This window comes from Humulus lupulus, chromosome X (genome assembly GCF_963169125.1).
Source record: "Humulus lupulus chromosome X, drHumLupu1.1, whole genome shotgun sequence".
Lineage (NCBI taxonomy): Eukaryota > Viridiplantae > Streptophyta > Magnoliopsida > Rosales > Cannabaceae > Humulus > Humulus lupulus.
The window spans coordinates 19,573,569-19,598,959 of record NC_084802.1 but is presented as its reverse complement, the minus strand read 5'-3'; the positions used below and the strand labels follow the sequence as shown (position 1 = coordinate 19,598,959).

The 25,391-nt window shown below is 37.4% G+C and overlaps 1 non-coding gene across 1 annotated transcript; it reads right to left on the bottom strand.

Moving 5' to 3' along the window:
- Nucleotides 1-6,831: 6,831 nt before the first annotated feature.
- On the bottom strand, nt 6,832-6,938 carry LOC133807882 (small nucleolar RNA R71). The gene has a single exon (XR_009879768.1). It is a non-coding gene; the product is annotated as a small nucleolar RNA R71 (small nucleolar RNA).
- Nucleotides 6,939-25,391: the final 18,453 nt, after the last annotated feature.

Here is a 25,391-nt window from a genome sequence, read left to right as displayed (position 1 = left end):
GACAAAGAGTGTCACATATTGTAACATATAATAGAGAGTTACAATATTTAGATATATGAGATATATCCAAATAATGTAACATATTTGGTGTTACAAATTTGTAACTTCAAAATATTACCCTTTATTGTGTAAATTTTTTGTCACACAATATTGAGATGAATTTCATAAAGCCATATGTGATATGGTTGTTAGGGATATGATTTTAACCCCAATAATGTGTTTTGGGAGTTACAAAATCATTTTGGAGGGTTTGGAACCGTTTGGAAAAACAGCACATTTTTTTAGTGCTGAAAATGGTCGGTGGTCGCGGCCACTGAATGTTGGTGGCCACAGCCTGTGGGACAGAGGCTAGTGGCCACGGCCACTAATGTCTTTGGCCGCGGCCACAGGCTAAAAACTGACCATTTTTTCAGTTTTTTCAATCTTTGTTGAACGACTCAAAAAACCCAAATAACTCCCAAATCTCATTTGTAATTCCATATTAATCCAATTAAACATTGGTAACAGCCATGGGGGTTGATGGAATTTGAAATTCAAAGGGTGTCTCTAAACTCTATAAATAGGAGCCTATAGCTCACTTGTAAGACACAACATTTCTATCCATTAGAGCACTTGGCTAGAAACACCTTGAGGCTTGATAATTCCATAAAGCATTTCCTATAATCTGTGAGAGATCCCTTAGTGCTTGAGTTAGGGGGAAATATGCTCTTGGACAAAGGTTTCAAACTTGTTCAAGTTGGTGATCCCCAACACTCTTCACTTTGGTAGTGTGAGTGAGAGTTGTTTATCTTTAGTTTCTTGCTCCTTGCTTTCATTCTATTGCTTTTCATCTTTATATTGTTCTTCTCTATTTACTTATATTTCTTGTTCAAGAGTTGTAATCTTTTCTTTTCCTTTGTTTCAAACACTTTACTTTATTTGTAACCTTTTGCTTGGAGTTTGTATTTTACTATTCTCTTCTTCTTCATCATCTTCTTCATTTTCTTTGTTTATTTGTAATTTTCAGTTATAGAGTTGTAACTCTTTTTAATCAATCATTATTTATTTGTAATATATTGCATAGAGTTGTAATTTATTATTATTTCCATTGAGGCAAAATTCATATTTTCCTAACATAAAAAAGCTTATCCCTTGTTTGTTTCAATGGAAGGTGGGACCATCAAGATCATGAACCAAGACCTAGTGAGGTTGGATAGGTTTGATGGATCCAATTTCACTAGGTGGCAAGACAAGGTGAAATTCCTTTGTACAATACTCAAGATAGCCTACATCCTTGAGTCATCCTTCTCACCTCTAGCCGAGCCATCCAGAAAAGACACTCCCGAGGAGGTGGAGAAGAGAAGGAAGAGGGAGGAGGACAATCTCCTTTGTAGGGGTCATATCCTCAGTGCCCTTTCTGATAGGCTCTATGACCTCTACACCGAGACCAAATCATCCAAGGAGATATGGGATGCACTTGAGAAAAAGTGTAAGGCGGAAGAGGAAGGTACGAAAAAGTTTTTAATATCTCAATACTTCGATTTCAAATTTTTTGGTGATAAACCTATTCTTCCTCAAATTCATGAATTGAAAATAATTGTTAACAAACTTAAAGTTCTAAAGATTGAGCTTCCCGAGGCCTTTCAAGTTGGTGCTATAGTGGCTAAATTACCACCAACTTAGAAGAGCTATTGGAAAAGAATCCATCATAAAAATGAGGATTATTCTTTGGAGGAGATCCAAAAGCATATTCGAATCGAAGAGGAATCGATATGTAGAGATAAACTTGTGGAGGGGTCTAATGGAGAGACTTCCAAAGAAAATGCGGTGTCACAACCAAAACATCCCAAAAACAAAGGGAAAAGGGGTAATGAGAAACCTTTGGGTCCAAAAACCAACCTAAACAAGTTTAAGGGCGAGAAAGGCCCTTGCTTTGTGTGTGGGAAAAAAGGTCACTATGCTAGAGAGTGTAGGCATAGAAAAGACCAACAAGGACCGAAGGTGAACGCAACTCAAGAGGAAAACATAGTTGCTACCCTTAGTGAGGTGAATGTGGTCCAAGGCAAGGTGAAAGGGTGGTGGTATGATACATGTGCCACCATCCATGTCACCTATGACAAATCATTGTTCAAGACCTTTGAAGAGTCAAAGGACAACCATGAGATACAAATGGGCAATGAGGGCAAATCCAAGGTACTTGGCAAAGGTACTATTGAAGTCTACTTCACCTCCGGCAAGAAAGTTACATTAGTGAATGTACTTTATGTTCCCGAAATGAGTAGAAACTTGGTAAGTGGTGATTTTCTTGGCAAGCCCGGCATTAAAGCCGTTTTTGAGTCCAGTAAACTTATACTTACCAAATCAAATGTATTCTTGGGAAAAGGGTATTCTTGTGAGGGAATGGTTAAATTATGCACCAATGATGTAACTTTCAATGTTATCAATAAAAATGCTAATTCCGCCTATATTGTTGAGTATGACTCTTTATTTTTGTGGCATCTTAGACCATCGCATATAGGTTTTTCAACCATGAAAAGAGTAGTAAAATGTGGTATGATTGCATGCAATATTAAAAACTATGGTAAATGTGAAACATATGTTAAGGCAAAAATGATTAAGAAACCATTTCCTAGTGTAGAAAGAACATCTAATTTACTAGATTTAATCCATAGTGATCTTTGTGAATTAAATGGTGTTTTAACTAGAGGTGGTAAAATGTATTTTCTTACTTTTATAGATGATTTTAGTAGATATACCTAGGTGTTTCTTTTAAAGCATAAAGATGAAACTTTTGATGCTTTTAAATTGTATAAATTAGAAGTTGAAAATCAACTAAATAAAAAGATTAAGGTGCTAAGAAGTGATAGAGGAGGAGAGTACTCCTCTAATGAATTCAATACATTTTGTGAAGAAAATGGTATAATTCATGAGTACACTGCACCTTATACACCACAACACAATGGTGTTGCCGAAAGGAAAAATTGGACTTATCTAGAGATGATAAATTCTATGTTGGTATTTTCTAAGTTGAACTTCAACTTATGGGGTGAAGCGCTTTTAACCGCTTGTCACATTCTTAATCGAATACTGATGATGAAAAATGAGATATCTCCATATGAGTTATGGAAAGGAAGAAAACCCAACATAGGTTCCTTCAAAGTGTGGGGGTGTCTTGCATATTGCAAGAAAAACGAACCTAAAAGAACAAAGTTAGGTTCAAGAGCCATAAAGTGTGTTTTTGTTGGTTATGCCAACAATAGTAAAGCTTATAGGCTATTAGACTTAGAGTCTAATGTTGTGATTGAATCTAGAGAAGTTGAATTTTTTGAGAATTTGTTATATGAGAACAATTCTCAAGCTTCTACATCCAAAGTTGATTCTCAAGAGGAGAATTCTCAAAAGGATGTAAAGCAACCCTTTGAACCTAGAAGAAGTCAAAGGCTTAAAAATCATAAAAGTCTAGTAGTGGATGGGATTGATTCTCGACGAATTTCATTCTACATGGTAGAAGGAAATAGAGAGGAAGTCATTAAGAAAATTCCTATTGTACTTCTCGTTGAGGATGATCCTAAGACTTATAGAGAAGCTATGAAATCGAGAGATAGTGAATTTTGGAAAGAAGCCATCAATGATGAGATGGATTCCATTCATTCCAATAACACATGGGAATTGGTATACCTCCCACCGGGGTCTAAGCCAATTGGGTGTAAGTGGGTATTTAGGAGAAAATACCACACTGATGGCACTATCCAAACCTTTAGAGCTAGATTAGTAGCTAAAGGGTTTAGGCAAAAAGAGGGTATCGATTATTTCGATACCTATGCGTCTGTTGCAAGAACAACTTCTATAAGAATTTTGTTCGCTTTAGCTTCTATACACAACTTGTATGTTCATTAAATGGATGTCAAAACGGCATTCCTTAATGGTGACCTCAATGAGGAGGTCTATATGGAACAACCCGAAGGGTTTGTCCTACCAACATATGAACATAAAGTTTGTAGACTTGTAAAATCCTTATATGGATTGAAACAAGCTCCTAAGCAATGGCATGAGAAATTTGATCAAGCCATCATGTCTAATGGGTTTAGACATAACAATGGAGACAAGTGTTTGTATTCAAAAACTTGTAAGGGATATGTGATCATTGTTTGCTTATATGTGGATGGCATGCTTATTCTAAGTAATAGCATGAAAGGGATAGAATAAATGAAGAGGTTTCTATCATCAACCTTCAAGATGAAAGATCTTGGAGAAGTTGATACCATACTCGGTATCAAAGTAAAGAAACATAGTGGGGGTTTTGTGTTAGGGCAAGCCCAATTATGTTGAGAAAGTATTGAACAAATTTAACCATCTCAAGGTTAAAGATGCCAATACTCCATTCAATCATAGTGTAAAACTAGAGAAGAATGAAGGAAGAGCGGTGGCTCAATTGGAGTACGCTAGTACTATAGGGAGTCTAATGTACGCTGCCCAGTGTACTAGACCTGATATAGCATTTGCGGTAAGCAAACTTAGTAGGTTTATAATTAATCCAAGTGTGGATCACTGGAAGGAAATTGGAAGAGTCCTAGGTTATCTCAAGAAAACCAAATGAGTAAGCCTTCACTACTCCAAATTTCCTTCAATATTAGAAGGATATACAGATGCAAGTTGGATATCCAATCTTGGGGACAACTTGTCCACAACTGGTTGGGTATTTACACTTGGTGGAGGTGCAATTTCTTGGGGTTCCAAGAAACAAACATGTATATCTCACTCCACTATGGAAGCAGAGTTCATAGCTCTAGCTGCTACCGACAAAGAGGCCGAATGGTTAAGGGATCTGTTGATGAGTCCTTTTTTAGCATAGTTTTAACATGTGTTTAGGGTAAGTTTGAGTCATTTTGGTGGAGTGTTTTGCGGTATTATGCTTGTTTTGGTATGTTTGCAGGAAATAGGAGAAGAAATCGTGAAGTTTGGGAAATGACAGAAAAAGCAGCTGAAATTGGGAAATTTGTGCTAAAAGTTGACGAGAAGAAAGTTGAAGACTCATTTGTGGAGATAATTGGTAGATTTGGAGTTTGGAATCAAGATTTTGGAAGAATTAGAGGGGTTGCGGCGCTTGAATGGAGAGCTTCGGTGCAAGGGAGAAACAGAGAAGGAAAATTCTGGAAATTTTGAAGGGCCGCGGCGCCTGAGGGACGCGCCGCGGCGCTCGCTGAAGTCAGAGAGGGGCGCGCTAGGCATAGATGCGCACCGCGGCACCCGGATGCTAGGGCCGCGGCACATGTGGCTGATCGTGATTTTTCAAAAGTGTTGAATCTGTTATATTTTTGAGGGTTTTTGTTTAAATACGTTTTTAGAGTTAATTATTCTATTCTATTGATAGTCAGAAGAGGGGAGAAGTCATTAGAGAGAGAGGAAAACATTGAAGACCTAGAGTTTGATTTCTTATTCTCTTCTGTAATTTCTCTACTGAATTTCATGTTTATATTTAATTTGATTGATGTCATTATGGCTGCTTTGAACTAATCTTGTTATTAGGGTTTTAGTGGATTCTTCTTGAAACTTTTGATATCTTAATGAAATTTTCCTGAATTTCTTTCATCTACTGTGGATTATTTATCATATGCTTAATGCTTGTAAATGTTTGATCATCATTTACATGTTTATATGATTTTAACATAAACTCTGAAAAGAGAAGGATAATTGTGCTATAGATAAATAATCACAATTTTATATTAGACGAAAGTACTTTTATGAATTGTGTAGTTTAGGGTTTATGCGTTTAAAGCTTGCAATATATTGATTTACCACAGAGACGTAATTAATAGTATATTGTAGAGAATTATAGATCCTAACAAGACTATAATTTATAATTGTAATCTGCTACCACAATAGACGTAAGAAATCTTGAGAATTGGTTAGAAATCATAAGTGGATGGTTGATGAAACTAAAGCCCTAACTTTTGCATCTATTCGAATTAAATCAAATTTCATCTTTGCATTTCTTAAAGTGCTTAGTAGTTTTCTTAATTTTTAGTAATAGTTATTTTATTTATCAATCTGAAATTATTATTCAAATCAATTAGAGTTAGAGGTTAATTATTGGTAATTAATAGCAGTCCTTGTGGGATCGACACTTTAATTATCATATATTACTTTATTAGACCGCGTATACTTGCGTGTAACTTTTTGGCGATCAAGTTTTTGGCGCCGTTGTCGGGGACTGTTTTTATTAATATCAATAAGTTAATTTTTGTTCTAAATTGAATTTTTTTTTTACATTTAATTCGGATCAAGGTTCTCTTGTGTTTCAGGACTTGTTGGTATATGCGAAGCAATAGACAAAAATAGATTATACCAATAGACCGGGAAATTGAAAGAACGTGCAGACAGAACCGGAAAATAAAAAGGAAATTGGAATTCACCATGGCTGACAATTTGGGAAATGGTGCAAATAATGGTCAAGGGGCTGCTGAGGTTCCAAGGGAGCAAGGAGCACGAACACTGAGAGATTATGTACTTCCTACTGTTACAGGAGTGCATTCATGCATTAGACCTCCAACCATTGCTGCCAACAACTTTGAGATTAAGCCATCCATCCTTCAGATGGTTCAAACAACTGTTCAGTTTGGAGGTATGCCGACGGAGGATCCTAATTTACACATAGCTAATTTCCTAGAGTTATGTGCAACATTTAAGATGAATGGGGTGAGTGATGATGCTATAAGACTGAGGCTATTCCCATTTTCATTGACGGATAGGGCAAAAAGTTGGTTGATATCCTTACAAGCAAATTCGATCACTACATGGGAGGAGTTAGCTCAAAAATTCCTTGCCAAGTTCTTTCCTCCAGCAAAGGCTGCAAAGTTAAGGGGTGAGATTAATAATTTTTATCAGTTAGATGGAGAGTCATTGTATGATTCTTGGGAGCGCTTTAAGGAGTTGCTAAGGAAGTGTCCGCACCATGGAATAGAAAAGTGGATGTTGGTGCATAATTTTTATAATGGGTTGAATGGGATGACAAGAACAATTATAGATGCTGCAACGGGAGGTGCCTTTATGAGAAAAAGTGCTAATGAGGCATATGAGCTATTAGAGGAGATGGCGATGAACAATTATCAATGGCCAAATGAAAGGGGGCAACCAAAGAAGGTGGCTGGAATGATGGAAGTGGATGCCATAACCATGCTTACAGCTCAAGTAGCAGCCTTGACGAAGCAATTACAAAAGACTACACTCCCCTCTCAAGCTATGCAAGTTCAAAACTTATGTGAAGTGTGTGGTGCATCCCATCAACCAAACCAATGCCCTACTATAGACATGAAAAATATGCCCATGGAAGAAGTCCAAGCCATAGGAAATTACAAAAGACAGCCTAATAATCCCAATTCCATGACTTACAACCCAGCTTAGAACAACCATCCCAATTTTTCCTGGTCTAACAACCAAAACACCCTCCAACCTTATCCTCAACCTCAGCCACCATATCAACCTACCCAAAATGGGCCACCTTATCCACAACAATATGCACACCAAAATCCTCCACCGGGCTATTATCAACCACAAAATAGACCACCTCCCCAAATGCCAATGAAACCAGCTGAACCCCAACCTGATGTGCTTAACCAATTCATGACTGAAACTAGGGCATCCATAAGAAGTTTGGAGACTCAAATAGGGCAATTGGCTACTTTAATGACTAATAGAGCTCAAGGAAATTTGCCTAGCACTACAGAAGTTAATCCTAAAGAGCAGTGTAATGAAATATCCTTGAGGAGTGGGACTAAGTATGAGGGGCCTACAGTAGCAAACAAGGGCAAAAAGAGTGAGAATCGATATGTCACTAGTCCAGCACAAGAGGAGGTTACTGCAGATTTTCTAACGAATGAGAAGTCTAATGAAGAAAAGGTTACTGAAGACCTTAACAAGAAAGAAGTGGTACCACCAGTGAGCATTGACCACCATGTTAGAGTTCCATATCCCCAAAGACTTCGCAAGCATAATTTGGATAAGCAGTTTGCAAAGTTTTTAGAGGTGTTCAAGAAGCTGCACATTAATATACCATTTGTAGAAGCATTAGAGCAGATGCCTAGCTATGTGAAGTTCATGAAGGAAATTTTGTCAAAGAAAAAAAAGCTAAAGGATTATGAGACAGTTGCATTAACTGAAGAGTGCAGCGCAATACTACAAAAGAAACTACCTCCAAAGCTTAAAGATCCTGGCAGTTTCAATATCCCATGTTCTATAGGGAGTTTAGTAGAAACAAAGGCATTATGTGATTTAGGGGCTAGTGTGAATTTGATGCCTCTATCAATCTTTCAAAAGCTAAATTTGGGAGAAGCTCGGCCAACTACAGTGTCTTTGCAGATGGCAGATAGGACAGTTAATTATCCTCATGGAGTTATTGAGGATGTATTGGTAAAAGTGGATTTTTCCTGCGTACTTTATTATTTTAGATATGGAGGAAGATGACAATATTCCAATAATACTTGGAAGGCCATTCTTAGCAACTGGTAGGGCGTTAATTGATGTACAAAAAGGTGAATTAAAGTTGCGAGTGCAAAAAGAGGAAGTTATATTTAAAGCTTTTGCAGCAATAGAAATTTCAACGTGTTGTAGAGTTGAAGTGGTGAACCAAGGAGAGAAAAAGTTGGAAGGCTCTAAGACAAGCTCCATCGTGAAAACCAGAATGAAGAAGGGGCGGAATCGATTAAAAAAGTACTTCAGTGAAAGAATTCGAAGGTTATATGAGCGGGGGAAAGCACCACCAATTTCTAATCATAAGGAACGAGGGCCAACTCATGACACTATGGCTCGTAAGGACGTGAAGGGTCGAGTTGGAATTGATGTGATCTGAAACTAAAGCAGCGTCCGGCTAAATGACGTTAACGACAGCGCTCTTAGGAGGCATTCCTATGTTTATTTTTAATTTTTAGTTCAGTTTGTTTGTAAAAAGTATGAACATTTTTTAGTTTTTATTTTTTTTAGTTGTGGTTGGACTTATTATTTTTTTTAGTTTTTAGTATTTTTGAATGTAATAGAATCGTGGAAATCGTGAAAACTCTAAAAAAAATAAAAATAAAAAGAATGAAGATTTGGCCTTCTGGAGAGAGGGCTGCGGCGCATGCAACAAGAGCCACGGCCCTTGACGAAGTCAGAGAAGGAGGCTCGGGTTTGAGGAGCGCGCCGCGGCGCTTATGGGAAGGGCCGCAGCGTTTGGAAAATTCCCAGAAACCAGAATTTGGGGTGCACCGCAGCGTTTGGAGGAGCGCAGCGCGGCGCGTATGCGGGTCCGAGGCATATAGGGGGCTTCCCTCTTCCATTTTTGCCACTTTCTCCAATAATAAAAAAAAAAAAAATCCACAACACAATTCTCTCCATTTTCTTTACCATCTCAGTTTGTCCTGTATCAACCGCCGACGCCGCCTCCACCATTTTAAATGTCTTTGGTAAGTCGCTTTTCCTTTACTTTTGTTTTATTTTGTTATCAAACATTGGGGACAATGTTTAGGTTAAGTTTGGGGGAAGAGATTTATTGTTGCTTGAGTCGTGTTTGTGTTGTTTTGGTTTCTGTGTTGTGTTTTTTTGGTTTTAGTTGTGTTAGTCGTGTTTTGTTTAGGGTGTGAGTTGAATCAAGTTACCAATGATTAGCCAATGATAATATGATTGGATGATGAACTGTGTAAATTGAATGGGAATAAAGCTAAAAAAAAATTCGTGTGCTTAGTTGAATATTTTGTTCTATTTTTATTAAACACTTAAATAATTGAGAGCTTAATCATGATTTTGATAAATTTTATGTGATGGAATAAACTTTATGCTTGCTAAGTTTGAAATAGGAAGGGAAGATTGGATTGGTTTATCCTAGAACTTGTTTGCTTGCTTTTTGAGGCGAAATCTTAGGTCATGCATGCTTAGAAAAATGATTTAGGCATATATTTTTTTGGACCATTTGAGCCTTTCAAGCCAACCTTGATATGTTTAATCCTTAGTTACCCATTGTTAAGCCTAAATTGACCTTTTATTGATTGACATTTGCTTTGAGTTAATAAATTGAAAACCTAACTATTATTTTGTCTTTCCCTTGTGTATACCATGAACATATGAATGATAATTGGGATTGATTTGTAATGGGGGGTTATGTACGGCAAGTTGTGTTAACAATGAAAAAATACATTTTGAGAGAAAAAAAAAAGAAGAAAAAAAGGAAAAGAAAGAAAAAAATATATATATTTCAATGATGAGATAACATTACACTCCAAATAGTATTATCAAGGAATAAGTTTGGGGGAGTGTAATGTTAAATGAAAAATAAATAAATAAATAAATAAATTTTTGTTTATGCAATTTCTCTCAAAATGATAAGATATTGGGAACAGTGGGATTGGACTTGTGATTTGTATTCAATGTAGAGTTGGTTGGTTAGTGTTCATGGTATATGTTGAGCTTAAATGACTTTCTCATCCACCTTTGCCTAAGCCATTAAGTTATAAGCTTGAAAAGACTTATTGATTTCTGAGCATGTTTTGTCTACATTAGTGGAGATTAGCAAGTATAGCAAGCTTATGGGATATTATTTGGTTGTGGATTGGAATGGGAACTTAGTGAGCATAAATGAATTTAATTACATATTATTTGTTAATCATGATTTTGAGAGCTATTATTTTTGTTGTTTAATTGAATGGAATGAATGTTTCAACTGAAATTCTGGATTACAAGTTGAGTTCCTTGAAGATTATATAAGTGAGTTATTTTTCATAGCTTGAGGCTTAGTATTATTGTTGGCTTGATTCAAAACTGTAACGCCCCAAACCCCAGGGACCGTTACGGTGTGCCTTGTAAACAGTGCTAAACTCGCTAACCGAGTCATTTGGCCAAAATCGTGAACTAAGTATGATTAGCGGTTTAGGGATTAAAAACTTTGGTTAAGATGTAACGTTTCACTAGAACGTTTAGTTTATACATTGGGATCCCGAAAATAAAGTTTCAGAGTCTATTACAGAAAACATTTACAACAGGCCGTTCTAAGCGGCAAAACAGGGTTCAACCCTAGTTCCACTTTAAACCTCGGCCATGGCGGACGAGCAGCTGCATATGTACACGCCATCACCTAAGCTCTCCAACTCAAGGATGGTCCAGCTTCCTCTTGCCTTTACCTGCACCACGTAGCACCCGTGAGCCAAAGCCCAGCAAGAAAACACAATAGAGCATGATATATTATCAACAACGATCATAATAACCATTCGGGACTATCAGTCCAAGCCAATAGGTGACAATAGCCAAAAGTCACAACAATGAGCATCGCTCCCTCTAGCCATGTGACGATAGGGTCACCAGGGCTTAACCGATTAGTGATTCTTTCTTAAGTTTGATTAGGACAGGTGCAAGGTGATTAGTCACCAACATAACCTTCCTCACGACTCTAGAGTCGAAACTATGGACAACATCCCTTAGCCATGTGACAAACGGTCACCGGGGTCATATACCTTGGCTATAGTCATCTGGTCGTAGACCAGGCAAGCGCTTATAGTTCTCATTGACCTTCCGGTCGGTTCAGCATTAATACCCCATATGAGTCATTCAATGCCGACCTCGATTAGATCTAATCTTTATTTGGCCCGGCGTTCACAACGCACTGCCACCTCTGACCCTTGGGTCGGTAAAACATGACCAGTGCTCAGCCCGTGGTGAACTTAACTAATAAGTCACAGCTTCACAAACGGATCTGACACCATTGTCGATTCTGACTAATAAGTTAGCGCCATACACAGGTAATCCATGCCACCAAACATATATCACATGTCCAATATCCATAAACAAGGTATTCAACATGCTTACTTAACAGATATTAGTACAATTAGGACTATGCATTAACACAAAGGCTCAAGCTCTGAACGATATCACACCCAGTATACAAAGCATGTCCTAATCACATGTTTCTTATGCATCATATGCAATATATTCAACAATCCAACATGCACCAATAACAGCCATGCATGTCACGTTTAATAGTCAACCAACATGCATCAAGAATAGCCGTGCATGTCATACATAATAATCAATCGACATTCATCAATAATAACCACGCGTGTCATACTCATTAATCAACCAACATGCATCATAATAGCCATGTATGTCACATATACACAGGGTGCAATTTTCTTACCTCAAAGTCAAGCTAGAACGATTTAAAGAACGACCCTTGAGAATGATCAACTTTTAGTCCTTTAACGGTCACCTAGCCATAACCAAATATAAGGTATCATCAATAAAAATGATCAACATAAGTTCCAAACCAATATCTAGCCTCCGGGACATCAATCCCCACTTAACCGGGTACTAGGTTCAACCCCGAGGCCTATGGCTTGAATCCCCAAGCTAAAAACATGTTTTTGGTCAAAATGGCCTTAAGGGCCGCGACCCTCCCCTGCTGCGCCGCGGTGCGCCCTCAAACAGAGAGGGCTCTCCATCTGCCAGACGCCAAGGGCCGCGGTGCACCCCTGCTGCACCGCGGCGCCCAGCCCAGACAAGCAATACGGCCACACGCACCAGAAATTTAATCCTGCGTTTTCCCTCTCAAACCAGCCTCTCAAATCAACTCCAAACCTCCTCCAATCATACAATTAAACCCCCAAATAACACCCATAGCTCACCCTCATCAAATCCCAATCAAACCAACACCAAAACTCCTTTTGATTCCCACTTTCTACATCAAAAACCATGAGCTGAAAACTAAAATGAAAACAGAGCAACACCTGAAACCAAAGTCTAAAACTCACCTTGAAACCGGTTTTGGACCTCCCTCACAAGCTTAATCAAGCCACCAACCCAGCCTTAAGTTTTCCTAGCTTGAAACCTCTCCTAGAGCTCAAGAACACCAAAGGATAAATGAAGAAGATAATGTACGGGAAGGAATAAGCAAGTCTCTATTTTGTTCTGTTTTAATCTACCACTTTCCACAGCCAGCAGCCTTTTAAATCATATATATCCACCCCTAAAATGACCAAATTACCCTTGTGTCATCTTAAGCCTCTAAAACCATTCTAGGGGTAAAATTGGTACTTTTTTCTTAACCCGTTAATCATAATCAACGCTTCCTAATTCCCACTAATCTCAATATCCTCAAACACCAATAATTCATAGGTAGTTACTCTAAAATCCCCGGTAACGCTATAATCATTAATATCACCCCGAGACTCACCCCAAGCCCCGAGCTTAAACCCGTTATGACTAGACCGAACACTTACATCTCATGATCGTCTCATGTCGATAGCTCGAACCAATCCACCTTATAATGTGGCTATATTAATTAATCACAATCATGCACCCAAAATATACAATTATGCCCACAGTGGCCAAATTACCAAAATACCCTCACAATAATAAATTCTCCCATATGCATGCATTCACCATCATATAATAATATAATTCACGTAAATATGCATATAATCATTAATTACTATAATAAATCAATTATGGCCCTCCCAGCCTCCTAACCAAGGTTCTAAACCTTATTAGGAAATTTGGGGCATTACAAAAACTGTGTGTGTGTGTGTGTGTTTTTGTTATTCGTTGAGTTATTTGTCTAGTTTACTCGAGGACGAGTAAAAGTCAAGTTTGGGGGAATTTGATGAGTCTGTTTTTAGCATAGTTTTAACATGTGTTTAGGGTAAGTTTGAGTCATTTTGGTGGAGTGTGTTGCGGTATTATGCTTGTTTTGGTATGTTTGCAGGAAATAGGAGAAGAAATCGTGAAGTTTGGGAAATGACTGAAAAAGCAGCTGAAATTGGGAAATTTGTGCTAAAAGTTGACGAGAAGAAAGTTGAAGACTCATTTGTGGAGATAATTGGAAGATTTGGAGTTTGGAATCAAGATTTTGGAAGAATTAGAGGGGCCGCGGGGCTTGAATGGAGAGCTGCGGCGCAAGGGAGAAACAGAGAAGGAAAATTCTGGAAATTTTGAAGGGCCGCGGCGCCTGAGGGACGTGCCGCGGCGCTCGCTGAAGTCAAAGAGGGGCATAGATGCGCGCCGCGGTGCCCGGATGCTAGGGCCGCGGCGCGTGTGGCTGATCGTGATTTTTCAAAAGTGTTGAATCTGTTAGATTTTTTAGGGTTTTTGTTTAAATACGTTTTTAGAGTTAATTATTCTATTCTATTGATAATCAGAAGAGGGGAGAAGTCATTAGAAAGAGAGGAAAACGTTGAAGACCTAGAGTTTGATTTCTTATTCTCTTCTGTAATTTCTCTACTGAATTTCATGTTTATATTTAATTTGATTGATGTCATTATGGCTGCTTTGAACTAATCTTGTTATTAGGGTTTTAGTGGATTCTTCTTGAAACTTTTGATATCTTAATGAAATTTTCCTGAATTTCTTTCATCTGCTGGGGATTATTTATCATATGCTTAATGCTTGTGAATGTTTGATCATCATTTACATGTTTATATGATTTTAACCTAAACTCTGAAAAGAGAAGGATAATTATGCTATACATAAATAATCACAATTTTATATTAGACGAAAGTACTTTTATGAATTGCGTAGTTTAGGGTTTATGCGTTTAAAGCCTGCAATATATTGATTTACCACAGAGACGTAGGAAATAGTATATTGTAGAGAATTATAGATCCTAACAAGACTATAATTTATAATTGTAATCTTCTACCACAATAGACTTAAGAAATCTTGAGAATTGGTTAGAAATCATAAGTGGATGGTTGATGAAACTAAAGCCCTAACTTTTGCATCTATTCGAATTAAATCAAATTTCATCTTTGCATTTCTTAAAGTGCTTAGTAGTTTTCTTAATTTTTAGTAATAGTTATTTTATTTATCAATCTGAAATTATTATTCAAATCAATTAGAGTTAGAGGTTAATTATTGGTAATTAATAGCAGTCCTCGTGGGATCGACACTTTACTTATCATATATTACTTGATTAGACCGCGTATACTGGCGTGTAATTTTTTGGCGATCATATGTTGATAGAGATTCCCCTAATCAAAGAGAATGTATCTACTATATCGATACATTGTGATAGCCAAGCTACATTGGCTAGAGCATACAGCGAAGTGTATAATGGGAAGTCTAGACACATTAGTCTAAGACATGGATAAGTAAGAGAATTGATTCAAAGAGGAGTCATTTCAATATCCTATGTGAGAACAAGTGAAAATCTGGCAGATCCTTTCACTAATCCACTAACGAGGGATTTAGTGGCTGCATCATCTAGAGGGATGGGACTCACCCCTGTGTCGCCCGAAGCCATCGCCGAGAAGAACTGAGTGTGCTTAGCCCCTGCGTCGCCGAGAACTACCCAGCCCGAAGTCTTGTGCCGCCATCGTCCGTCGTCAAGGTGATTCAGGCGAGTCCCTACCTTGCTAAATGAGAAGAACCCAACCCCTTCTCCTTGCAGCTGAAAAAGTTAATGTACCCTAATACTAAAAAGCCTCAATTCGATTTTTCAATGAAAAACACAACCCCAATTCAAAAAAAAAAAATTGTTTCTCTTATCCCTTTTTTAATTAAAAGCTTTTAGGGCTTGCATTGCAAGCCCTTAATACACTTTTTGGGCTCACATATTTTATTAGGACACTCATTGCGAGTCCTAAAATGTATTTTTTAAGGATTCTCAAAGAGTCTCCTAAAAACACAATAGACATTTTTAAAGACTTGTATTTAGATGCGTGTCCTAAAAAGGTGACCCGTAAGGTGTATTTTGTAGTAGTGGTTGCATCGCCTAAAACCTCGTTTTTTGACGATGCCCAACAAGCGATGCATCACCTACAAGCAAGTGGCACATCGCCTGACGTGTCCATATAGACACGCGTTTTAAGCTCCAAATAATGTGTTTTAAGCCTCTAATCCTATTGGTTACACCTAATGAAGGTGCCTACACTATCAAAGGGTTCTCATAGAGTCTTGATAGACTTGATCACTCTCTCAAATCTCTCCAACATCCCTGTCTTTGGTTCTCAAGATCACAAGTTTTCTCCAAGAGATTCATAAAGAAATTGCTTGTCTTTGTGAATTTAAAGGCTTGTTCAATCCCAATTTCTATTTCCTCTTAGATAGACCTCAAGCATCCATTAAAGGCTAGGAAATAGAGAATTTGGACAGCGATACTCCTCGTGTATTAGCCTTGGTTGTGTTTTCATTGAAGAACAAGAAGTTCAAGTGGTTTTCTAGCAAGGGTTAAAAGCTCTAAAAAAGATCAAAGAAGTTTGATCTACAAACTAGGGTTTGCATTATCTATCTCAATCTTTTATTAGTTTGTGTCAAGGACAATTTTGTAGATTATAAATATTGTGGTGGTATAAACTTACTTTCTCCAAACAGAGGAACTCTGGTGCTGCATTCATCTGACGACGGCGAGAACGATGGTGGTGCTCGTGTGGGTCGTCGATGGTAGGTCTGTGATGGTGGTGGTGTTTGCCGTGAGGTAGAGAGATGAAAGAAAGAGAAAGAAAAATGGTGGAGGAAAGTACGAGGAGAAAAAAGAGGGAATGAGATCGAATGTATCTAAAACGATTTATTTGCTCAAAAGCCTTCCAATTTTTAAAACTCCCTCATTATTCTTTAAAATTATACACTTAAATCCCTCCATTAACTATTTAAAAAAATATATTAGTCCTTACACAGACCCCAACAAACTGACCAAAATTGGTAAGGACAAATCATGAAATCTAGACGGACACATTTCAATAGATCGCTTTTTAAAGATCTTGCAATCAAGCAATATAGCTCCAAAATGAATTGGTGACACTAGTTGAACGAGAGTAAGATATGAAAAAGTCAATTGGTAACTCGTCTCTAAAAATGGCATTGTAATTTTTCTTGTCTATCAATTTAAAACTTACGTAAATGTTTTTTAAACCAACATAAAAGATATTTATGTCCTTTTAAAAACAGTGTAAAAAATGATAAATGTTTTTTTTTTAGTTTACCTCAATTGTATTGTGATATAAATGCTTCATGTCGGAATAAATTTTTCAAGTTGGTTAAAAGCTCAATTAATATGGCAGTGCAAGTCGAGGGCTGCCCCCCACTAAAAAATTAGAAAAGAAAAAAAAAACATATTTTGTTGTAAAAAAATTAAATATATATATAAAATTAAGTAAATTATTTATATGAACACCCATTAAAAATAATATATTACATATAAGAACTCACTAAAATTTAATATAATTTTATTTCCTAAATAAGCTTAAATCTTTTTCTCTATTATATAGATAGACACACATAAATATCCAAAATCATTTAAGGGTAGCAATTTCTGTCATGTTCGTGTTCGTATCATGATAGGATGGCGTGTTTAATTGGTTAACTCTAATCCAATTCATTTATGTTTTGTGTTAGGAAATCTCAACCCTAACCCAACTTTTCGTGTTCATATGTTAACTTATTATGTTCACGTGTCAACTAGATTTATCTTATACTACCTATTAATTGACATGATTAATATCATACATTTGATTTATTTTACATTTTTTTATTGTATCAATATCCATTTGACTCATTTGAATATATACACTACATAAAAAAAAATATATAATTTCAAATAAATAAAGTTGATGAATTAAATAATTTATCATAAAATATCCATAAAATAAATAAAATTCTTGATATTAATTAATAATCAAGTGTGAATAAATTATGCAATATTCTATTAAAATAATTTCTTTCAGTTTCAGATTTAGTTTTTATGAAAAATAAATAATATTTTAATTATAAATTAATAATATTAATAATATACTGAATATAAATGAGTCGATTCGTATCAATTTCATCTCACACAGATTGACCCTAACCCTGCCCAAAAAATTATAGTGTCATTCAGGTTTAACCCAATTTCAATCACATCTATTTTTCAATAATTCGTGTCAAATTCGTATATTATTGTGTCATGTCGTAGCCAGAATTATCACATTAATGAATCATACTTCTAGCCATAAGTAACCATATATAAATATATAGGTTCTACAAAAAAGTCAACCATTCATCTACCTTCTGCACTTATTTATTGTCTTACAGATGACTTATTAAATATATCTAAAGTAAAATAAAAGAAAATTAAAGAGTTCGGTTGTAGACTATTAAAATTGGGATTGAAATCCTATCTGTCATATCTTTTGTTAATTTCATGTCCCACAAATAAAAGTGTCCCACCTCAGTTAAAATTACAGGTCATACTAAACAAAACTTAAAGTTGTTATTTGATTTCCACTCACCTTTAGTTTTTTTTTATCCTTTTGATAAGCTTTGTTTTATATAAATATATATACATTATAGATATAAATAATATAGAAGGTATATTTGCTTAGTTTTAGTTATATAATTAATTAAGTATATTTATTAAATTTGTATTATTATCATATAAATTTTAAATTAATAAATAATTATATATTAAAGAATGACATATTAAATTAAAAATTAAACCAAAATACTATTTATGTTTTTTTAAAATGTATATAATATGATTATATTTTTAAACATAAATAATAATTTTTTTAATAAAAATTGAGATTATGTATTATATATAATTATTATAATGATATTTTATGATATTTAAATTTATATTAAAATAAATATTAAATATTTAGTCTTGTATTAAATATTATTATAATATTTGAATTCATATTAATATAATTAGTAAGAAAACAAAATTATATATTATTATCATAATAATATTTTATAACATTTAAATTTATATTAATATAGTTATTAAATATCTAATTTTGTATTATATATTATTATAATATTGATATTTTATAACATTTGAATTTGAATTTATATTAATATAATTATTATATAAGTAGTCTTATATTATTATAATAATATTTTATGATATTTTAATTTATATTAATATAATTGATAAATATCTATTGTTAAATTAGTTTTAAATGTATATTTTATTAAATATTTAGAATATTTAACAAAACAAACAACTAAAATAAAAAATTTCAATTATTTACATATTTATTATATAGAAGAGATATATCACCTACATCTCCATGCCATAGATGAGCTCTTTATTGTCATTAGAGAATGAACTGTTACTAATATAAAAGAAAAGTTGTCATTTAATAACAATTTTTTTAATCACAATATATATTTTTTTTTACTAAAGGTCATTTTTAGTTAAAAGAAATATTACTTATGACTAAAAAATAATACTTAGTTATAAGCTGTTACTAATATAATTTTAGTCGCAACGTGTTATATTATATACGTTTTGTCACAACAAATCATGATTTTTATAATTAATACTTAGTTGTAGATTTTTAGTGACGGTATATATATGATAATATTTTTTTAATCACAATTTTTTCACTTTTAGTCAAAAATAAAAATTATTGTAACTAAAAGTAAGATTTTTTTTTTTTTGGTAATGTCTGTAGTTCGGAACAAAACTATTGTCTCGTGCCTTTTGAAAATGAATATATATATATATATATATATATATAAGCCTTTTTCTTTTTCATTTATAACAACAAAGATATTATTATTATTTTTTAAATAAAACATATCTTAAGGATTGTTCATACCCATCTATTGTCAAATATATATATATATATACTAGTTGTTATTTTTCGTGCTTCCGTTAAATTGAAAACTAACTATTTATACTTTTTAATGGTTAAATTAATGCTATGAATTAAATAAATAATATTTAAAATTAATTTTTATTTAAATATACATTATTATTGATGCGATTTTTTGCCAACAGTATATTACGTAATTAGTTGGAATAAACTAATGCTTAAGGATAAATTATAGTCAGAATAATGACTCTTAAGGATGCTTAGAATGATATCATAAGAACACTCGTTCCTTTTTATGTGGTTCAGAAGCTAAAATCTCTCTAGTCCACGAGTCTATATTATTACTGTATATCTCTATATATTTCGATAGAGTATTTGCATTACACAAAAAACACTTAACCCCTTCTCTATCCAATGTCTTGGTATTTATAGAAAAATCATCCCAGGATAGGTGCAAGAGTCATCACGTGGATACCCATCCTATATGTGTCATGTCTTCCACAAATGATGAATATTACAATATATATTAATGTATGGTCTAATCATTAGGTAGAATTGATCATAGGTCGTCCGGCATAATCGAACATGTGATGTTTGATCATGCACGTTTATGTTACGTGTCCGAGTATTCAGGGATAACAGACATGTAATGTCTGACCACACACGTTTATAAATAATGTATTTAGGTTTATAAAGGCTCCTGGAGATGGCAGGTTGTCAGAGTACTATGACCTGAACATAACGCCAGCTTGTGCCCAAGATGTTGTATTTTATATCCATCTCCAGCTCGTGCCTTAATGTTTCGTATTCCTCAACTCGTGTTATAGCCTGGGGAGTCGCACTACCTTCACAAAGGAAATATCAACTTGTGGGTCCCTTAGTATTGTTCTTAGCTAGCCAGATGTACTCGAGCTGCATAAAAGACCCGGGTTGAATATCAGGGCATACATTTTCCCCCCAAGTCCCTGCCCGTGTCTTATGATGTCATTCTCTGACTGACACGGTGGGGACTTTTAAACTTCTGTTGCGATTACCCATGTTTGTTCATTACCCGAGTACTGAATATGTGGAATGCCGCGATTGGCGTCTGTTCGGGTTTCGAGGATTGCATTAAATGGCCTGGCCACCTTTTTACCGCCGTTTAATCTTTCGAAACATGTTCCTCATATCCCGCATTAACTTGATCAGATGGCCCACATTTCTTTAGGCCTATTACGTATAAATAGGGCTCGCAATTTTCAGTGTTTATCACCTTTCATTCGAAACTTTTCCTAATTTTCTCTCTTCTTAACTTCAAAATCCCTTCTTCCTTTTCTCGTAAAATTTCAGAAATCTTCCACCAAAACCTTCGGAAACCTAGTCACCAAGGATCTTTTCAGGAACTCTCATTCTACGTTGCTCATTCCTTTCGTCGAAGAACACACTGTAAGTTTTCTGTTTTGCTGGAACTTTTCTTTTACTGGTTTTTGTGTGTTTCTCTTCTTTCTTTATCATGCTAATCTGCACTTCACCGTCATTAGCATTAGGCTGTTCCCAAACGTTTTTTGTATATAGGTTTCGGTTTAGGTTTATTGAGTAGGTCCTAAAATATATCTAGGATTGTGGTGTTCATAAACTGGGTAAATCTTTAGGTGATTCCTGGGTAATTTTTAGAAAATATCCATTCGGCATGTAGAATATGAAAGGTTTTTAGGGTTCGGCATTAGGTTTCTTAGGGACTCATGCCCTTCGGTGGCATCCACCAATTGGTCAATCCTTGGCAAGGGGAAGCAATCCTTAGGACAGGCTTTGTTCTAATCAGAGAAATAGATGCAGGTCCGCCATTTCCATTTGTCTTTGGGACCAGGACAGGATTGGCGAACCAGATCGGGTATTTAGCCTCGCGAATAAAATCGCACTTCAAAAGACGAGCTACTTCTTCTTCCAGGGCCTCAGCTCGAGTTGTACCAGACGCCTCTGTTTCTAGGATTTCGCAGGCATGCTTTTGTCCAAGTTAAGGGTATGCATGATGACACTCGGACTGATCCCTTCCATGTCTTTATGAGACTAGGCAAAAACATCGAGATTTTCCTGTGAAAATTTTACCAGCTCCGCCTTTCTTTCAACGTCAAGGTTTTTCCTGAGTTTAACCACCCTCAAAGCATCTTTGGGATTGATGTTTACTTCTTCGAGTTCTTCAATAGCCTAGAGCTCGGACCTGTCTTCGCCTATTCGGGGATCAATATCCTCACTGGGGGTGGTCCCCTGCAACTGACTTGCTGAGGTTCTTCCATCCCAGGATCAGCTCTAACTTCTTGGGATTCCTCGCCCCCATCCTGCACGGCCATTATTTGCTGCCTGGGTTGTGATTTTCCTTTCATGGAAATGCTATAGCATTCCCTGGCAGCGAGCTGATCGCCTCTGATAGTACATATTCCCGTAGATGAGGGGAACTTGATCACAAGGTGGCGGACAGAAGTTATGGCTTCAAATGCCATCAGCGTGGGCCTACCCAGGATTGCATTGTATGCGGTCGGACAATCGACGACCACAAACTCGAGTAGCTTGGAAATAGTTCATGACCCCTCCCCTAAGGTTATCACCTACTCGATCGTCCTGATAGTTGCCGATCCCTCGCCGGAAAATCTATATAGCATCATGGAGGTTGCCTTCAGCTTGGTCACGGACAATCCCATTTTCTCCAGTGTGGACCTGAATAGTAGGTTCACAGAACTCCCATTGTCGACCAGTGTCCGCCTAACTCTCCAATTGGCGAGCTGGACGGTTATGACCAGAGGGTCGTTATGCGAGAATTGGACATGACTGGTGTCTTCTTCAGTAAAACTGATTGGTTCCTTCTCCAATTGTTGCTGCTTAGATAAACGTTGCTCCGGGATGAACTCGACTCCATTGTGAGACCTCAGCTCATTGACATACCTCTTCTGGGTGTTTTTGCTCATTCCTGCCAGATAAGGTTCTTCGGAGATGGTTGTTATCTCTCCCCCTATTATCGGAAGAGGGGTATCCTGATTCACCAGAGCTCTGGTAAGATTTGCGGGGGTTTTTGGAGCTGACTGAATGTTTTGCCTAGCGAGTTGATTAGGGGAGATTCAATTCCGGGCAAACTGAGCTAGGGGCCCCGCCTTGATGAGCGTCTTGATCTCATCCTTCAAATGCCTGCAGTCATCGGTGTTGTGACCAATGTCATTGTGGAATCGACAAAACTTTGAAGGCTCTCTCTTCGCCCTTTGATTTTTTAGAGGCTCTGGCTTCTTCCACAGAAGGCAGGTAGAATTTGTCAAGAAGATGAACTCCCTGGTATCCGTGAGGTCGGCGTAAGTTGCATAGATTGGTTTGAACTTATCCACAGGCTTATTCTTCTTTGAACCGTTCTGGCCGCCTTCGCCATTTCCCTTCCTCTTGTCCCCCCCCCCCCTGGTTATTCTGGGTAACAGTTTGAGCCATAGCTGCAATGTTCGTTACCGCTCCAACGGGCTGCGCAGGGACTTGGCTGGTTCCTGCGACCGAAGCTCGCACCTCTTCCAGGTTGATCCATCTTTGAGCTCTGTTCAGGAACTCATCCACGGTGTTGACGCCCTTTCTCTTGATCTCTTTCCACAGGTCGCCTCCAACAAGGATTCATGTTCTCATCACCATAAGCCTAGAGCTTTCATTCGCGTCTCTAGCTCTCACAACTATGTTGGCGAACCTACTCAAGTAAGCTTTCAGAGGCTCTCCGGGCTACTGATTTATGTTTGCAAGGGAGTCTGCTTTTATCCGAGCTGCTTGAGAAGCCCGGAACGCCCTCTTGAAGTCAACAGAGAAGCTCTTCCATGAGTTGATACAATGCTTTTTGTATTGCTTGAACCATTGCCTAGCCGGTCTGACTAGGGTTGAGGGGAACACCAAGCACCTTAACTCAGGTCTGATGTTATGGGCCATCATCAGGGTATTGAACATCCCCAAGTGGTCAGATGGATCTCCATCTCCATCGAATTTTGATAAATGGGGCATGCGGAAGCCTGGTGGGTATGGTGTTGCTGCGATGTTGGGGGCGAAAAGCTCGAGCTCGTCCCCTGAGTCATACTCGTCTTTTGCCTTCTTTGACATGAGTCTTTTCATCAGTTCCTCCATCTGGACCAACCTCTCGAGGGTTGGGTCCTTGGTTCCCTGGGTTGTTCAACAGCTCCCATTCGCCCGTACGCGTTTGACGAGTTATTGTCCCTCCAAGTTCGAGCTTGGTTTGGTGGGGCATTCCATTATCGCACACTTCGGAAGGACTTCCCTCGTGGTGTGTGTCGCTAACTCCATCGCAAGCTGGATTGGTTCTTTGTGAGTTTAGACGATCTCCCAAATCGGTATGTGGATCAACTCAAGGGTTCTAAGTAGAACTCAGCTGTTTCCTCAAATCTGCGCTGGTCCTATCACTTCGACGACCCTCTGTCCAATAGCTTCCATTAGAAAAGCTCAGAGCTTGCGACCGAGGATAAGGATCTGGGATACTCCCGCGTGCTCGTGGGACATGAGCAGGGGCAGCGGGAGGAGGATTCCTCCTATTGTTTCTGTAGGTAGGAACATCTCGAGTTGAACGAGGTGGGGACGGATGCCTTAATGGCGACGGAGGGTGTCTGATCGGTGAGGCAATTCTCGTCCCATCAGGTCGGACCAAGTTAGTCCGGGGTTGCTCTGCTCCACCAATCCTGGTTCCCTACGCCTGGCAATCTGATCGCGATACTAGGAAGTCAGCTGGGACATGTCGTCCTTGACCGTCTTTGTGGGTTGCCATGGTCATTTGACGGTGGTGCTGAACTCAGAGTTGAGGTTCTGGCCGACTGGCTGACTCGATGATGATCTCTGGGAAAGCCACCAAACGGGGTTTCTTTGTGATTGTGCGAAACAGACGTAGAACTTGGAGTTGAGGTTCTAACCGACCGACTGGGCCTGGGTCGACTATCCCGACGGGGCTTACGATTCTCGCCTTGCCTCTTTCCGACGTTAATGTCGGTTGCAAGAGGGGGTAGCCGAGCCAAGACTTCCCGATTTGCTTATTTTCTTTGGCTAGATGGCTCCTCAACTGCATGTTCTCCATCTCCACCGCAGTCAGGTAATCCGGGTTCGGATTCGGCGGTAGAGGTGTTGAACTTCCGGTGTCGTCGTGGCCCATTGGTTGCTTTCCCGACCGCTGTTGAATCTCCGGGTTTCATTCGTCGAAAACAGCGGTATGGTGAGCCTCCTGCCCACCATGTTGATCTGTCTCGTTACCATGCCTTGAACAAGTGACCACCATGATGAACTTTTTCTTGAATCTTTTTCAATGGAACTAATTTGCAGCTCTCAATGAAAGCACCAAACTGTTGACTCAGTTTTTCGCCAACAGTGTATTACGTAATTAGCTGGAATAAATTAATGCTTAAGGATAAACCGTAGTCAAAATAATGACTCTTAGGGATGCTTAGAATGATATAGTAAGAACACTCATTCCTTTTTACATGGTTTAGAGGCTAAAATCCCCCTAGTCCACGAGTCTATATTATTAATGTATATCTCTCTATATTTCGACAGAGTAATTGCATTACACAGAAAAAAAAAACCCAACCCCTTCTCTATCCATTGTCTTGGTATTTGTAGAAAAACCATCCTAGGATAGGTGTAGGGGTCATCACGTGGATACCCATCCTATATGTGCTCTGTCTTCCACAAATGATGAATATTACAATATATATTAAGGTATGGTCTAATCATTAGGTAGAATTGATCATAGGTCGTCTGGCATAATCGAACATGTGATGTTTGATCATGCACGTTTATGTTACGTGTCCGAGAATTCAAGGATAACAAACATGTAATGTCTGACCACGCACGTTTATAAATAACGTATCTAGGTTTATAAAGACTCCTGGA